This window comes from Battus philenor, unplaced genomic scaffold (assembly GCF_028537555.1).
Source record: "Battus philenor isolate CCGP_79_NKW_IND1 unplaced genomic scaffold, ilBatPhil1.0.hap1 SCAF_4, whole genome shotgun sequence".
Taxonomy (NCBI): domain Eukaryota; kingdom Metazoa; phylum Arthropoda; class Insecta; order Lepidoptera; family Papilionidae; genus Battus; species Battus philenor.
The window spans coordinates 14,200,816-14,220,497 of record NW_027181704.1 but is presented as its reverse complement, the minus strand read 5'-3'; the positions used below and the strand labels follow the sequence as shown (position 1 = coordinate 14,220,497).

The 19,682-nt window shown below is 33.2% G+C and overlaps 1 pseudogene; it reads left to right on the top strand.

Annotated features, from left to right (window-relative positions):
- Positions 1–5,961: 5,961 nt before the first annotated feature.
- LOC137929063 (small nucleolar RNA U3) lies at positions 5,962–6,142 on the top strand (annotated as a pseudogene).
- Positions 6,143–19,682: the final 13,540 nt, after the last annotated feature.

Below are 19,682 nucleotides of genomic sequence, written 5' to 3'. Positions count from 1 at the left end.
ATCTCGGCGAATGTACAATTAATCCACATGTTTGTCTGTGTTAGTTATTGAAAAACTTTCTCAATCATCTTCGAATTAAATGAACGAAGTTGCGGAAACCTTTTTGACGTTATGCTATCGATAAAGTCGGAGTAGGAGTAACCTCATTAGAAAAGATATTGCAAAAGTTCCGAAGCAATTTTCTTTTAATTTATTAACGTTCTTGCTTGAATATTAATATAAACAGTTCATTAGTAAGCTATGTATTTTAAGAAGCATGGTATTATAAGATTGCGTAGTGATAAGATATCAAATAATCATCATTATCATCATCATATTAGCTGATGGACTCGCATGCAGGGACATTCCGCTACCTCAATGATATCGTCAGTCTACCTAGAGTGGGGATTACCCACACCGCGATACCCAACAAAGGAGTTTAATTTAATTTTTAATCAATATTAAAATAATATTCATATAGTTGGATTACATGGTTTTCTTATAGATACGTAACTTTTAGCGTTTACAGTGTGTGTCTGGTACATCGCGTTATAGGAAGAACGGCTGCGTGCGGTACTCGGGGCTGAAGAACCTCGTAGCTGATTTATGGAAGACTCATTGCAATGCTTAAGTGTTTGACTTCATTGATCATAGTCGTCTGCCTACCTAGTCTAAGTTTTAGCGATGTTATAATTGCTTCAGCAGCCTATTTTATAACCTGTTCAAGTAAAGGATTGTTCAAATATTTCGCTGTTTCACTTGTCACTTCTATCTCTACGAGAGACAAATTTATTATGAATTTATTCCGGTAATATGACATCTAAAATAAATTATTTTGTTATTGACAGCTAGCATTGCGCTAAGCAGGCATACTCAAAGCTCCGCCCCTGCGCCCCGCAATTAGAGAGCCTTTCCTGAGCGTGCGGAACTCCACTCCGCATTCCGCACCTCGAGAGATTCACTTAAATGACCCGAAGGCGATCGCTCCCACCAGAGCGCAGGTCCGTTTAGATTAAAGTAAGGACCCTTGTACCGTATCTACGAACACATTCACTCACATACGGTACTTAGTAACATACCATAGTTGCTTGTTGTATAAGTTAATTAAAGTGTATATTTATACCAATAATAATAAACGAGTTTATTTGCTGTATTGTCCTGCTAGTTTCTTTTAAGAGTAAAGAATACACAAATATATATATAACGATATATATATACATATATATGTATATATATACATATATATACATATATATATACATACATATATACATATATATATATGTATATATATATATGAAAGAAGCGGCAAGGAACTCGACATTTCTTCTTTTTAAAATGAAAATGACATTAACAGCTGTTACAAGTCACATCCCTTGAGCATATGGAAGCATACCGAATGGTAGTACTAAACATATATTTTATGAATAATTATTAAATAAAACGATTCCTTAAAATACTTTTTACGCTAAATTGTAAAGATCATATCACACATAGATTCGGCTCCATGATCAATATACTAAGCACACTAGTCGTAAGCTAGAGGAAAGGTGCAGTAATTAAAAAAGTTGGAACTTTATTTTGGACGAAAAAGAAATCATCAATTTTCGTATTTATTATCGCTATACTGAAGCAATTCATAGATCAATATTTCAAATTTATTAACAACACATTGCCTACTTAGAAACTCAAGATCCCAGCTGTCATCCATTATGCTCTATACGTGGCCTGTCTACTACATGGCATCAGTCACAACAACAACAGATGTTTTGCCAATCTATTGAGATAAGTCGGTTACTTTTGTTGATTTACCGATCTTCTCATTACTGAATCATTTTGTTTATTATTAAACTGTTTTTATAACAAGAGCTATATCTGTTTTTTATTCCGTATCTATAAAATACTTTCATTTTTTTTTCTCTAATCTATACAAAACTTTATGAAGTGCTATTTTTATGATAATTAAAAACTACATTTAGAAAACTGAACTTAAAAACTTTGATGCTTAAAACTACTTCAAACTCTGCAAAGTTGAGGTTATTTAACTTAGGTGTTTTAAAGAATTTCGGGATATTTATAACGCTATACGCGCAACACGGTTTAGTGTAATTATACTTAACACATTTTTATTTTTAAAAAATATTCGAAATTCGAATTGTACAAATGTATTTGTGGCCAGCGTTCTAAATTTAAAACAAAGCCCTGCTTGTTAAGTGACTGTGAGTTTGCCAATTATACCGGAGGGCAATAAGGTTTACAGACGACCTTGACAAAGTCGGAGGATACCCCTATTGTGAATTAATAAATAGGGTCCTTGGCCAATAATGACGTACGACTGAAATAATGATGAACAAAAATTAACACGGGTTATGAAGCATTCATCACCAATCTCTGCCTGTTATTCTAAAACAATGACCAGTGAGACGTTTTTTGAAATAAATTAGTAACAATTTATAGGAATTTAACATCTACTGTATTTTTCAATTTATTTTTACCACAATACATCATCTACAATTGTTTAACTGTTTAACAAACCCATGACTAATATAAGTATAGATCTAATTATAATAAAACATATATACGGACAATTTCAAATAAATAAAAATTAATTTCATCATTTTAGTATCCGGCATTTGATTTGGCACATCGGGCAAACTGGAGCATAATGGCAAAGTTCAGTTTGGAAATTGAATTATTTTTCTCTAAAGCAAGCTATCAGAGCAATGTGGTTTAAAAAGAAAGTTCTAGAAAACTAGTCGTATCGTCTAATTGACTAAATTACAAGGATTCTATCAATCTCAAAGGCGAATCGCTAATAAAAAAGGGAGCGTGTGTAGGGAAAATATCATGATGATCCAATAATGTGTGTGGAGCAACTCAAATACTTTGTAAATATACCATAGAGTCCCGAAGCAAACATTAATTATAAATGCCAAAACACAATTTAAACTGGACGCCGAAAACAATGGCCTCGAGTTAGGGCTTCAAAGTTTATCCATGAAACTTCATTCTCATTAAATATTCATGTCAGGGGAATTGCGATGTTACTGACATCGTTCTACGTTATAAATACTTATCGTTTACAAAACTGTAACCATCTCCCTGAAAGAATAAAAAAAACGTTTATTGAATAATTAACATAATTTGTGCGCGAATGAATAATGCGCCTACAAACGGTTGCGCATCGTTTCCTAGTTCAAATCCGACTCCCCGAGAACTGTAACAGCCGCGGGCGCACGTGCTGCGCCTTGGCTGCCTACCAAGGCGCAAGCAAGAGCGCGTATAGTGCACGCCGTGCGAGTGAGCGAGACGAGTGGGCGAGACGAGCAAACGGTCGAGCGTTGTGACGACGTTCGCGGGAACTTTCACATATGGCGGCTTTTTATGTAGCAATATTATTACAAGTTTATTTAATTAATACACGTAATAAAATGCTTGCACTCCCCGTATCCGGCAACTTTCCGCGACTTATATCTCTGCTTTTGTTTTTTTACTTGTCAAACGGAATCTTCGTCTTTATATAACACTGTAATAACCAGTTATAACTTATATATAAACGAAGAGAACAACGTAAGTACAATGATACCAGTAATTTTAACTTATTTGTAAGAGCGACATCTATGGACAATATTATCATTAAAATTGTAGTAGAATTTAAATAGTGTAGTTTTTTTACTTACAATAAAACAATTGAACTAGGCCAATATAGAGCTTCCAGTTCCGATGTTTCTTGTGGTTAAAGCATTCGTTTAATTAAGTTAACTTATTTAAAATCAACTTACTGATTAGATTCTCTAGCTCTGACATATTGTTTATTATAAACAGCTAGACAGGGGTTGTAACTTTAAATATTTGCCCTATAATTAGGATAATAGACTTAAATTTTATACGAGTTTTTTAATATTAAATACGCTAAAAAGTTCACCGTAATTTTCAAACTCGACGCAATGTTTTTGTTTGAACAATTTTGGTGCTATCGCTAAGACGTTATGTTAAGTTATGATATTGTATATTTCTATTAAAAACATAGTTCAATGTAATTATATTTACTTCAAGACACTCTGGTGTAAAATATAGATGTAAAGCTATGTATTTTAAATCCGAGTATTTAAAATGAATTTTGAAGACAAATTTAAAACGTGGTGTTTATGTGACAAACACTAAAATAAAAAAAAATATTTTTTTAAAAGTAGAGTCTCTTTCGGCTATTCACCTTTTTCAATCTTTTCACATGATCACCTATCCTACCTACCCATATCTCTTTGTCCTATTGTTACAGAACAGTCGCTATAAATCAAAGGGGTCCGATTCTCAATTCAGTCTGGATACCAAATAAAAACTATTAATACCTACTTTTTTTAGCGTACACTATACTAGCTATAATTTACACACCAGCTATAATTTTCAATAAACATTTTTTTGTAACTATTTCTGTCATTTATGTCGATTTGTTTTCAATTTTATAGTGTGTATTGTTATATACAGCTCGAGCACTCTCCTATTAACAGGATAAAACATATAACGCCTTGAAACGAAACTCTTGACCATTATGATAGCGAAGTAAATACGGCTCAGCACACGCTAGAGGAGAGAAGCGTTCTCGTAGTTTTAACTGGTAGGAGTCCGGCATAAACAATTCGTTTCCCCGAGGGGTAACCCATGCAGGATTTCCACACGAGAAAACAAAAAGGGTTTATTTCGTGACAGGTGATTCATTTTGCGTAAATTATATATCGGTTTACATGAATCTTTAAGAATAAACAATTGATATATCGACGCGAATGTTAATTGTGCAGTTAGAGACGGAAAGATTGTCTATTCGTGTTCGATAGATATAACAAATCCTTATAAACACGGCCTCGCTGTCTGCTGTATATTACCATCGCACCAAATACACTGACCAGTGCGAATATTTATAGAACATCGTTACACTGTTGTAGATTTTAAAGATAGTGCAGATTTACTTTCCATTTCAGATGTCGAGTGGAAATCCCCTGTGGTAATTTTTAAAAAGTGGCGATATTTTCATTTTCAATTATGACGTAATGTTGGTGCTTGATATATTCCAATTTGCAGATATATCACAGTTGCTCATTCATCTCGACAGTAAAATAACTACCTATATAATACTACGTATATATGAGTGTATAAACATTTCCAGAAATTTTATGGAATCAGGCGTTACCTCGCGGAAGTCCATCCTATGTAAGAAAAGGACCAATATTTAGCCACTTCCGCACATGCAGTGGTAGTCGTGCAATGAAATGCACCGCCCGCCAGCCCGCTGATAAATGCGTATGCGGCAAACAATGCGAATCACACAACCGCCACCACCAAATTACCCAACACGTGTTTCACCCCTCCACGGGGCATCTTCAGGAGTTATGTTACACCGATTAGTGCCAAACACATAGTCAAAAAAAATTCCAGAAATAATAAATAAATTTCACAATTTTTGAGCTATGTTACTTTCTTCTTAATATCGTAGTATAAAACTGTCAGCATTCGGATAATTTCAGTTATTGGAGCAGCATTTAAATTAGAGAGGAAAATTCTTCATCTGTCCCGGACAACGTAATTGCCAGCGGCAAAAAGCAATTATACAATAAATTTATTCCCCGCGAGGAACTCATAAAGATGTGATAAAAATCTTTTTTATATTACAGTTTTTATTACATCACAATTTCTATTCGATGTTTCATAGTTTTTTTTAAATATTTTTTTTTTAAATAGATACTTTATCTTTTTTTAACTTTTATTTATACACGTGAATCATATTATTACAAAATAAATGACATATATATCCTTTATAAAAAACTTTATCAATTGATATTTACTTGATGTGAATACAACGCCTGTTGCTATAATATATTAATCTATTTACACTATCATAACTTGGTGGATTACTTTTAAATCTTTTTGAATTCACAATATTATTGTTTTTAAAAGTGTTAGTTAAAGATATTTTCTAATATTAATACATAGAATTCACTTCATAAGGTGATTCATATAGTAAATTCTTAATGAGACCTTCGCACTACGTGAAATCTATCTAGCCGTGATGAGACGCTGCGCGGCGCCCTACACGTGAGGCGGGCGGGGTTATTTGACCGACAGCACTCGATAATCGTTCGCACTCTTGCATAAGTGCTGTCTGAACAGCTTTAAAAATATATCAATACAAAAAATATACGAAGTATTTTATCTCTAAGACGATTAAACTGTTTGTTATATTTATGTACAACCTATCTATAAGACGTTTATATTAACTTTTATTTATATATTCTATTCTAAGAAAATTAAATCAATATGTATGAACTGTTGTAAAAACTGTTCGAATAACGAATTTTTTTTTTATAAGTATATACACACACAAACGCGCGCGCACTCACACACACACACGCAAACACGCACACACATGCACATACACGTGCACACGCGCACACATGTGTATATATATATGTATAAATATTTATACTACAAATATTTTCAGCAACGCAGCTCTTATTATCACGCTCCTAGGATCGAATTTTTTTATAGAATTAGGATCTATTTTAACACAAATATTTAGAAACACAGTATTGGAACCAAACGCCTTTATTTTTCTTCATTCTTAACAAGTCACACTAAAAATTAAAAGTCTTTTAAGATATATTCTGAGTAATTCATGTCTTTCTAAACAAATATTTTATTATTATTGAATATCGTGTAGTATTCTCTCGTAGAATCAAAGGTCTTTTAAAATATTATTCTTAGTCTATTGTTAGATTCTATTGTCCTGTTTTCTTTAATATTTAATAATAAATGACAAAAATATAGTCGGTAAATAAATATGTTTTACAATTCACGAAGATATTAAAGCATAAAATTCGAACTTGAACCTAACCATTTGCCTAACGACGCGTTGAAGGTAACAATGCCTGCAAATCTATTTACACATTGATTAGACCAATTAGGTTTATCACCCTAATTATGGGAGACAGAGACCCTAATTGATCATTTCTTATCACACCTGCGACTTATTAGCTTAGGCCAAACGTAGATAGTTAATCTGTAGCCATTTGTTCAAAAATAATCAAAGGCAACCTTCTTAATGAGAAAGAAAAATTATCTAAAATTTTTATATCAATTTTTTCGTTCTTAATTTGACAAACATACTTATTATAACTTGGTATATAAAGCCGTATTTACACGTGCGTACGTACGTTACACATGATCCACGTTGCCCACGTATTTATTCTAAACGTATTAGAAATTAGATTCATACCAAAACTAGTTTTTGTGATTATTTAAGTTAAGATATGCTCAAAAAATTGAACAGAAGACAAAGCTGTGTGCTCCTATTGATTTGGAACCCACGACAATATAACTAAATATAAAACCAGATAATACAATACGAGACCTAAAGACACTGTCAGCAATAACCATGCCATATGGACGTCCAAGCTCACATATCTAATGGATTCAGGAGTTATTTTGCGAAAGTCCATCCTAAATAAGAAAAGAACCAAGTCACTAACTCTGTGTTTGGCACTAATCGGTGTAACATTACTCATGAAGATGTCCCGTGGAGGGGTGAAACATGTGTTGAGTGATTTAACGGTGGTAGTTGTGTAATTCGCATTGTTTGCCGCATGCGCATTTATCAGCAGGCTGGCGGGCGGTGCACTTTATTGCACGACTACTGCTACATAGCGGAAGTAGCTATATATTAGTGCTTTTCTTACTTAAGATGGACTTCTGCAAAGTAACGCCTGAATCCATTCGATATTAAAGATGAAATACATTTTATAAAGTAGTCGATGATCAAAATGAGTTCTCTTAAGTTTCAATAAATAACTGTTATTTATAATTTTTATATTTTTTAATTCTGGTATTTGCTTTCGACTTATCTTAAAGAGATTTATTTTACACAATCATCTCGGTTAACATAATACAGTTACATTAGTTGATTAGACTTCGACATATTGTATAAGCGCGTGGAAGCCTTTCTCAATCAAGTCTACAAACTAAATAATACTATATGTGGAAAAATAAGCTTGTGATATTACTATTAAATTAAAATAACAGTTATGACTGATGACAATGATGTATATGATCGCCTCTGTTTATTAAATTAAAACCAAAACAAGTGTTTTTTGTGCCATGACCTACATTAGTAAGAAATTAATTAAATCTAATGAATCATTAAAAAAACGAATACCGTTCCACTCCGGAAAACTTACATTAACTTTTTATTATAATTAGAAAATTACATCAAAAAGGTTACGAATTTTTCTAAAAAAGTAACTCCCAAAAAGTTCCGAATTTTTCACGGATATAGGTCAATTTAAATAATTGAAAAACATTTCAAAGAGAAATAGGAAACACCACGCTGGAATTAAGAAAATTTGGCACACTTTAAAACTATACAGATTTGAAGATTTTTTAAAAAATTTAACTTAAAATCAATTTCAATAGAAAAATGAGACGTAATTTTAGGACGATTAGTACAGTTATTATTTTGATTAGTAACAGTACAAGGAAAAAAGTCAAAGCATACTACATAAAATAAAATGAACGAACATATGATGTTAAACAGTCAACCAGAGCGGAAGAAAGAAGATGATGCAGACAACTAAAAAAACTTGGATGACGTTTTAAAGAAGGTTAAAGGAAAGAGGTTGCACATGGTAGCAGACGAATGAAAAGAATAGTGGAAAAGGTTGAAGACGATCTGTGTTGACTAAAAAAGGTACATATGAAATACGTGTAATGGTCAGTTATTCAAAATCAACTGATAAAGTCCAGGTCAGACACAGTGTCCAGAGTCGGAATGCTATACGTACGAGTACAAAGAGTGCCAGCCGTGATCCTTTTTGGGGGCAGGTGGCTCTTCCCTATGTTACTGCATGGAGCGCCTGACTTGAGATCTAAGAGTTAGATGGTCGCCCAGCCTAGTAATATTACGTGTGATGAAAAGACCCGAGTCTAAGCTTTTGTGGTAGCCCTCGTGCAAGATACGTAGTCGAACTTTAGGCTAGGCAACTGTCACCCTTTGCCTCCTCAAGAAGAAATTTGCGTACCTTTAAGGCAATATAATAGATAAAGTAAAAAGAGAAGTAGAGTCCGAAGAAGAAGTTGCGCACAGAGAGAGTATTCACAGCAAGTTAATAAATCATTTAATGTGAAGTATCTTTAATTTGTATACATTAATACATTGTTTACATACAAAACATTTTTTATATTGAAAACCACGATGCAGCGTTTTTGCTCTGTCAATTTTAGTGTAACTTTATTACTCCATGGTAGTGAATATAGTCTGGACTCACGCATATTTTATTACACGTGTTATTCTTATATAACTTTTCACCGTTTCTATATATTTTATATATTATTATGTATGATTCTACATATTATTACTTTAAAAAAAACTATCACGTCAGCTATTTATTCGCACATTGATTCGACTGCTATTTATGCTGAGGATGGTGAAATAACAAACACAAGTAGTGATGATAGCATTATACTCATGAAAGAAAAAGTTGATTTTAATTTTCAAAGAAATAAATAATTTTTGTTTATTGTTTTTTTATGATACGAAAAGAATTGTTAAAATTGATTGATATTTGTCTAAATGAGAATGTTTTATTTGATAAAATATGTCCAGCAGGTTTCGTTATTCAAACGCCGTACTAAATTTTAAAAAGAGCTCCATTGTTATATCACCCCAAAATATTATAACATTGTATAAAATATTTCGCAGCGCGGTATACCCATTTCAAAATGCATTTATATTTTAATAAAGCGTTTATTCACATTGATTAAGCTTCGAAAATTGTTTTAGGGGAACTAGCGCTAATGGTCCCCGGAGATTATCATTCGCCGAACAATCTCATATAAAATTAAAGGTCTTTGACACTTGATATATTGTTTAACTAAACTAATTATGGCACTTTACGTATTTATATATTAATATTTAAAATATATTGTTGTAACAAATAGGAAGTGTGACTGGGAACATAACTCGATTCCCACAGATCCTATTGAAAGTATATGGAGGAGTGCCATGTCCAGCGGTGGGTAATGATGTTTTATATAAGTAAAGTTAACAACTTTTTATGAAAGCCTTCTATACATAAGAAAATACTCACGACTCATCTATGAAACTTAATATCTTATATACAAAGTATACGTGTCGTATCGTAGGGCTCAGATTAAAATTCCACATTTACTACTTAAAAGATGTGTTTATTTTCGGAACCGTGATATAAATGGATATATGTTCACTATTCGCACTAGTTCTTAACTCCGCGAACACTATTCTGTAACTCGCCCAATACTTTCAGTATTTACGCTAAAAACTATACTTCGAATCAAGGTAATGTGTTGACTTTCGTATCGCATCGCCGCTCGCATACAGCGACTCCTCGCGACCTTCGAGATATAAATGGACGTATGTTCGCTATTCGCACTAGTTCCTAACTCCGCGAACACTGTTCTGTAACTCGCCGAATACTTTCAGTGTTTACGTCACGAACTATACTCCGAATCACGGTAATGTGCTGACTTTCGCTTCGCATCGCAGCTCGCATACAGCGACTTCCTGCGACTTCCCGCGACCTTCGAGATATAAATGGACGTATGTTCGCTATTCGCACTAGTTCCTAACTCCGCGAACACTGTTCTGTAACTCGCCGAATACTTTCAGTGTTTACGTCACGAACTATACTCCGAATCACGGTAATGTGCTGACTTTCGCTTCGCATCGCCGCTCGCATACAGTGACTTCCCGCGACCTTCGAGATATAAATGGACGTATGTTCGCTATTCGCACTAGTTCCTAACTCCGCGAACACTGTTCTGTAACTCGCCGAATACTTTCAGTATTTACGCCATGAACTATACTTCGAATCACGGGAATGTGTTGACTTTCGCTTCGCATCGCCGCTCGCATACAGCGACTTCCCGTAACCTTAGCTATGTTGTCCGCCCACCTACTCACGCTTCGTCTACCAGATAGAGGTCGCCACTTGAGAACCTTTCAGCCCTAACGGACATCGGTAGCACTGCTACTTCAGACGAAAAATTCTTAGACCTGATTCGATAAACTTGGTTCTTCTGCGTATCTTCTTATTTCTCGTATCGAAACTCCGAGTATAGACCTCTCCATTGCTCTCTAGATGACTTTGAATTTTCTAAAACGGCAACCGTAAGCGACTATATGTCGGATCCATAAGTTATCATCAGCAACGTATTGATCCAAAGCTTTCGTCTTCATATGATGTTTTGGAGCATCCCGAACGCAGCCCATAGGAATTTGATTCGACGAGTGATTTTTCTCGAAGTTGGACGGTTTTTCTCAGGTATATATCGTCTACTACTTCGAATGCAGCTTCTCCTACTACTTAAGAAGGCAAGACCGGGACATTAGGATTTAACTTCTTCGTAACTAGGTTATAGAATCCAAGTCATCTGTTATGTATATTGTTATATGCGTATATGTCATATACATATATGTTGCAGATTATATTAAATTATTTGTAAGAAAAGGATCAATATTTAGCCACTTCCGCACATGCAGTGGTAGTCGTGCAACAAAGTGCACCGCCCGCCAGCCCGCTGATAAATGCGCATGCGGCAAACAATGCGAATTACACAACTACCACCGTTAAATCACTCAACACATGTTTCACTTCTCCACGGAGCATCTTCAGGAGTTATGTTACACCGATTAGTGCCAAACACAGTGACTCACTCTGTGTTTGTCACCAAATAAATAAATATTGGTCCTTTTCTTACTTAGGATGGACTTCCGCAAAATAACGCCTGATTCCATTAAATATTAAATTATTTCTTTCTTTAACTTGATTAGATTATTTCATATGTACTTCCAATATCGTATAAAACTTTACTATCTTCACTGTTTATTAATTTGGGCATATTTATCTTGCTTATTATTTACTTTTAAATATTTATTCTCTATTATGTTGCATTGTCATTGAATTATAATATTTAATTTAAAATATACTAGTAATATTCGTATATCATCGGCAACTATTGTGCGACTAAAAGATAATTTAATTTTCTTTCTATTCCTCTGCATAATGAAGAAGGGCTGTTTTTGAAGATACTCGAATTCTAATTAGCAGTGTCGCCTAAAGTTTGTGAGTAACAAAAGCTTTTAACTTTATTCAGTGTTTATATTCATTACAAAATTAATTTACAGGTAAAACCTTTTAAATGATCTTTATATAAAGTGTTTAAAGTGATTACTCTGAAATAGTTATTTTCTCTATTGTAATGCGATAGACAAATAACTTCTGGCTATTTGCATGAACATATAATAAACAATAACTAATTTAAATATTAATTTTAATTTTAATATTAATCATTCTAATTATGAAAACGATTTTTCATCAAATATAAACATAATATTATTTATTATTTCTGAATTCTTTAGACAGAATAAACCATACATTAACTGACAGAAAATGAGTTATAAATTCACCTCTGTAAGGCTTTAACAATATTAATAAAATAAAATGACAAAAATCCTCGTCAATGATACCGCTTGATTATTATTTCATTAAGGCTATATTTAATAATGTTTATATGTAAAATTCTGTGTTGGTAAAGTATAAAAGATGTGTTGTTGTGAAGTCTCCTACTGCTTCTTCTCTATAACAATAACACCCTGTGAAGCAAAGTAGAGTCAAAAGTAAAAAGATTTAAAAAGTTGAATCAATAAGCGTTCTGACAAAATTTCAAATGAAAAAAAAATCAATTTTATTTTTATCTCTAATGAATCTTCCTGTATACTAAAATATATATTATTAATTCAGTACTATTGTAACGGTTATTATATAACGGTAATTAAATGTTATATTGGTTAATAATTATATCTATTATTTTAATAACTCGAAAATGGGTCGTATTGTAAGATGATTGAGGGTTGACATCCAAGGGTTGTCACGAACACGCAAGCTAAGTACATCCCTTTGTCTCTCATGGTTAACATTTAACTTACAAAATTAACTTAATAAGTAACTACTGAGTCATCGTCAGTTACAAAGGTAATCAGAAATATCAAAATGTATGGCAAACATTTATGATAATAAATTTCCAATAACTTATTGAAAGGGTGTTTGATCTTTTTAGGCATTTATAATTCGTTGATACCTGCAATGTTATTACAAGCTTTATGTTATCTATGAATTGCGTAGAAGACCTGCCTACACACAGAGACACAGAGATTCCGACGAGCCGTGTGCAACGTCGGCGGATTAAATAAATTATAAACGGTACATACGGCATCATTATCACGCCTGTCGATAGATGTTTAATACAAGGTATAGGCTTCCACCAAAATATCAACATTATGATCGGCCCGTCGCCGCCAGTATGAAATGCCGCGGCAATGATTATATCATGGATTACCAGAGAAACGATGACATCCAAAGCGATCTCAAGTTTCTGAACATAACGGAGTACTTCGGAAAAGCGTCATGGAATATTTAAAGGCCTCGTACATAGCTCGAACCATCTGGTGGCCCAAGCGGCCTGTTACGTACCATAAAGAACCCAAATATAACAAAATCATAGGCCACGCTACTCCTTACCGGACCAAGTCGCACCGATCTCGAAAAGCATAAAAGGGTGCCACTCAAAAAACCTAGTAGGCCACCCAAACAAGTCACCCATAAAGTGACTGGACATATTCAAGCAAGAGAGCCTACCGAAAAGAAGGCACTAAGGATAAGAAGAACTCCGGGACAAGCAAAGCGAACGTCGAGGACGACGGCGAAGCAAGGAATACTACACAGTACACCGACGCACTAGGAGCTCTAAGATAAGCGAAGTTGTAACAGCCTTGCATGGCTAATACTATGTTCAACTATTCCGCATAAAGATAGACTATGTCAGCGGTTCATCTAGTGGCGAGCCTATCTATGCCTTTACTTGTGGGTAGTTACATAAATTCTCTTTTAGATTTTTCTACATTTTCAAATCATATATACGATCAATAAATTTGTAATAACACTTGATGTATTAAATTGGTATAAATGAAGGAACTACAAGGAGTTCCATAGATTCACCGTGCGGGTACAGGGTCTATTGTTTTTTAAAAGGGGCGGTACGATAAGGTACAAGAGGTTTAAGAAGGCTTCCTCGCATAGTGTTGGGGTTTATCTTTACTGAGACTCTTGACTCTACAAAACCAAATTTTGAATAACTGTATCAACGATACATCGGAAACCCATTCTAGATATTTTTACTTTTGTAAATCAAAGTATTATAATCATTGTTTCAATTCATAGATACCCAATGTAAGGCGCAGGCTTTCCTAAAGATATCTAGGGGGAGATATATAATAATCGCCACGTTTGGCAGGCGGGTAGGCGATTGCAGTGTGGTATTATGTTACGCAGAGGATACTGCTGCCCATTCTTTGAACACTTGTTTATGAGCAGTGGAAATCCTATGTAATTAATGCACATAGCGGTAATTAAGGCTGAATGACAGGTATCGAACCCGCGACTTACTGGCTACCAATGCTGAACCACATTTTAATGAAACGCTTTAAATATGTAAAAGAGGTTTATTTGTAAATGATACAGTATAAGTTTAGTCTATTATATGATTGTTCGTAGAAAATTTCGTTTAAAATATTTTCAGGTTCAAATACATTTGCCGCAGATTCAAGCAAAGCTGGAGATTTTCCGCTCCGCGGCCACTATTCTTTCTCGAACATTCCGAAGAAAAGATTTCATTCGAGTATTACATCAAATCCCGCAACGAATTGCCACTTTCCTTACATTTAGTTCACTCACAGTCTATATGTTTAAGTTGAATTTATCTCATTCTAACGACATTTTAAAAAGTAATAGATTAGTCCTATTATCTATAATATACTTCTTCTTATTACTGGTCAATTGATTAATGAATAAATATATCTATCGACACTAAATGATTTAGCAACTTCCAAGAACCACAGAATTACTAATATAAAATATCCATACAATGATAGGAATTTTTGGAAAAAAAAATTGGTACAATTATAAATATTATCGAGTGAGTATCATTTCAGTTAAAACATGTCAACGTTAAAAAAATAATATCAGAAGAGAGAAACGAATTATACGCCCTATATGTCGCGTTATTTACCAAACAAATGACTGATATGCAATGAGCGCAAAATAATCTAGTACCGATTTTTTACAAACAATCATAGTATGAAACAAACAGGATTTTGTAACGGGTAGTGTAAAAGTTATGTCCTGTAAACAGGGTCTCTATTGCTTATTGACAACTAATTCTCTATATATCTACAATACATATGTAAAAGCACAGTAATATTTGCCGCCATTATTAAAAATTAAAATACATTCTAATTATGATATTACCTTTGCGCCATCTTATGTATACCTAATAACTTATGAATATTTTTTAAGTAAAAATACGTGTTGGAATTCAAATTCACTTCATTCATTTGCAAAATAAATACGCTTGTGAACCCTATCATAAAAAAAATATCTGTACAGGTTACAAAAATTTTATAATCAAACAATTAAGTGTTATACACACAAGAACATTTTCACGGATTACTCATCTAGGATCTTCTCATGTTGTGAATCCATGAAGCTTTTTTTGATTTTAAGGTGGTAATATAATTATCGCGTAGCTCAAATACTGTTTATTTCGGCTCTTCTAGCCATCTTCTCTAAATGTACATAAGTCATCATCTTCTCTGTCCCTAGACACATACTTCAGGACATAGGCCTCCCCCAAAGACATTTTTGGGAGATTAAACCATAACCACCAAGCTTCACAGGTGGGTTTGCTATCACAGTGGTGTTTATGGTACGCAGGTAACACCGCTGGCCAACCTCTGCAAACCTATTTGTGAACAGTGGCAATCACATGCACAAAGTCTGAATTATAAAAGATTGCATCCCGAGAATCAGACTTACGATCTATGATCGCAAGTATCTGTCCTCTACATCTGGGCTATCACTGATGAACAATGGCTATCATTGTGATCGATTCAAAACGAGAAGATTTTTTTTTTAATTAAATGAATAATAAAAAAAACTTCAGTAAAATAATCCAAATATTTTAAAAGATTGGATGAAAGTTTCAATATACATTGCTGTTCCGTGATATCGATTACGGTGTACACATTTTTGTATTTGATGATAGCAGATAGTTATTCAAATTTCACATTTAACGAGTCAATATAACAGTAGCAAGTTTTTAAATTTAAAACCTTTGATCCACGACAAATATTTGCGCAACACACAATGTTTTCAATCTGCTTTATATTTTGTGTTTGTGAATCCCTTGTTATTAAAGCCCACGTCGAAGCAATTTAAGCCAGTTTAGGAATTGATTGATAAAACCAGATATTTATATAAAGATTGCAAATTCGTTGTGGAATAAAAACTGTTAGGTTCGACATCTTAAGTTACCGCAAGGGAACTTTTAATAACTGACATGTTTTATTTTTGTATCTCTTTATGAAAATGAAGTTTTAAAAAGGTTACAAAAAAGCTCCTAGTCACTTATTATGTTGTATTTGTTAATTTAGATCCACGGCTGACAAAAACATTACAATTATGTTATAGAATTAAACAAAATGAAAATAACACAAAAGTAATAATTCAAAAGTATATGTAAATATTTAAACACACACGCGCGCACGCACACGCACACATACACACACACACAAACTTACATACGCACACACATGTGTTTTCCTGTCATTATTTTCTGTTTGATTTTACTTATTTATTTTAGTTTAGTTTTTTATTATATTAACTGGTTTCACCAACCTTTATTAATTTATCTCTGCACCGCCTAAATGGTTTAGTGATAAAGACACACGACATGTGTAAAAGTGTTTAAATAAATAAATAAATAATTACTAACAGTACTGTCGTAATATGTGCATACAGCTGTAAAATAATTTCTTCATTAAATAATATTCTTATAAATACAATAATGAAAAATAAGAATTAAATAAAAAAAAAAACTAAATCATCGTATACAATATGAAGATGTGCATAATAATAATAATTTAGTGTCGGTTATTGCAGATTGAATTATAACAGACTGATTTTTGTTCCAGACATCGAATATTTAAATTAAAAAATAAAATAATTGAATGATACTAACGGATATTAATCTAATGTTTAAACATAAAGTGACTCGATCTCTCACTTCGTGTTTTTCAACTACGTCATCTTTCTTTTTATTTTGAAACTAGATTACAAGAGCCTTTTATGTTCTACTATGGTATGTATTGTAGTGAGGAATTCGAACTATTGTAAGTTTTAATGAGTACGAAAAGGACCAATATTTAGCTACTTCCGCACATGCAGTGGTAGTCATGCAACAAAGTGCACCGCCCGCCAGCCCGCTGATAAACGCGTATGCGGCAAACAATGCGAGTCACACAACTGCCACCGCAAAATCACCCAACGCGTGTTTCACCCCACCACGGAGCATCTTCAGGAGTTATGTTAGACTGATTAGTGCCAAACACAGAGTGCACTTTGTTGCACGACTACCACTGCATTTGCGGAAGTGGCTAAATATTGGTCCTTTTCTTACTTAGGATGGACTTCCACAAGGTAATGCCTGATTCCATTAAATTTTAATGAGATTAAACAACAAGCTTACAATATGTACAAATACATTAAATTCTATATAAAACAGTACTGTTACAAAGATATGTATCTTCTCTGTATTCCATGGATTCAGAGTGTGAGTACCGGGTCTATCTCGTTGTTGTAAAAGGACCTAATATGTTGCCCGAGGTTCACGGCTCACGTTACCTTTTTTATCTTCACCGTTCTGACTCGACTCTTCCTAACGAAATATGTCTTAAAAACTAGAGCACTCAATGTAACATGACTTGAAATTCCACGATTTGTCAAAAAAAAAACATAATGGTTTCGAAAGCTTTACCGTACAAGACCATGAATCACTGAATGTAACAATAGTACATCATTTATAAATCTTAAAATGAATAATTCCAAAATTAAGTCATTCAATTTCGCGAGAGTTTTAATACGTCGAACGCTAAACGTAAAAATAGAATACATTATAACTTATAAAGAAACCTTTTGAACTTCAGGACACGTATTTCCCGACGGAGTAAAGCTCAATGACGGGAAATGTAGAAATATTTTTGTATTTTATACAATTGTACTCGATGATCTCCGTGAGTATATCGCAAAAATATAATATAGACACATCTTTACTTTTGTTTATAAAACGTTACTTTTTTACAATTTACATTGAAATAATACATTGACTGTTGATTAAAATATTATAAACACATATTCAATCGTGAAACCCTAGTCAGAAATGTTAAACGTAGTTTTTGGCGTATAGTTTTTCTTATGTTTGTTTTCTTCCAAACACAAGTTATTTTACATATTTCACTATTTATATCGTTATAAAATTAAAATATTAATAAATATATTATATATGAATAAAGGTTAAGTAAATATAAATCACTATAAAGTTAAAAATGTCGTCACTAAAATAAAGTCACATCATAACTAATATTCACTACATGAAAGAAAATAAGGTTTAATTTAACATACTACTACTATGTTTTAAAGTTGATTTGGTTTGAAGGTAGTGGTTTGTATGCGAAATGTAACAGATCTAGTACAAAATAAATATTTTATGTTACGAAAGTTCGATGTTTTATAACTATATTTACTAGTGTTCAAGCCGAACTTCAAGCAATACTAAGTTCAGTAAATTTCAAGATAACTTCGAAAATAATTTTAGTTTTAGATAGTAGCAAATTCAAACTAGAATATTGAATATTATACCTTCGCATACTATACTTTGTCGATAAATGTTTTATGATTTTTCGTTGAGAAGAAGTTAAAGATTCTTCTTATTCTACTTTTAAGTATTAATTTTAAGTAAACCGAGACCGAAATGGGGTACAAAAATTCACGCTTAAATATAAAATATCGAAAGTAATTTCAAAAGTTAAAAAAGTCAAGCGATATAAAGTTAAGCGAAGCCATTAGGGAAATGTCGACGGGAATTTTTCAATTAAACGTTTATTATAATTGATCTGAAACAAGATAGATAATTATGAATTTTTTTTTTGTAAGTAATATTTAGTTAAGTGTCTATAAATATTTATAATATCCCTCAGTATCGTAAGATCATGGTCTACGACACTAGAAAATGATTTTTTGAACTTTGACTCATTGGGTGATATTTCGATGAGAGGTATACAAAAATCAGGTAGGTTTTGTTATTATTATTACAAGGATCGACATTCACGTTTATTATTTCCGAATTTTTTTCTCATGTTTTAGCTATGTTACGTTTTTTAAATAAAAAAATGTCTCTAAATCCATTTTAACGATACCCTAACAATGTCTAGTCTATTAAATAATATTTCTTGCGACAGATTACCCATCTCTACTCTATACTGCCATCCTCAGGTTCTACGCCAGTATTTGTGGCAGCTGTATTCGCTGCGTCGATGAATATTGCGATTTGATCTTGAGTCTCATCCGTATAATACACACAGGAGTTTGTGTGACATGATATCGCTACCATCGCATGATAGACACTGTTATACAGCCCGAGGAAGTCTGTTGTTCAACAAACAACGATGACTTCCTCCCTTTTGAGCCCCTGAGTCTCATAGATGGTGAGCGTCCTTGAACCTATCTCTG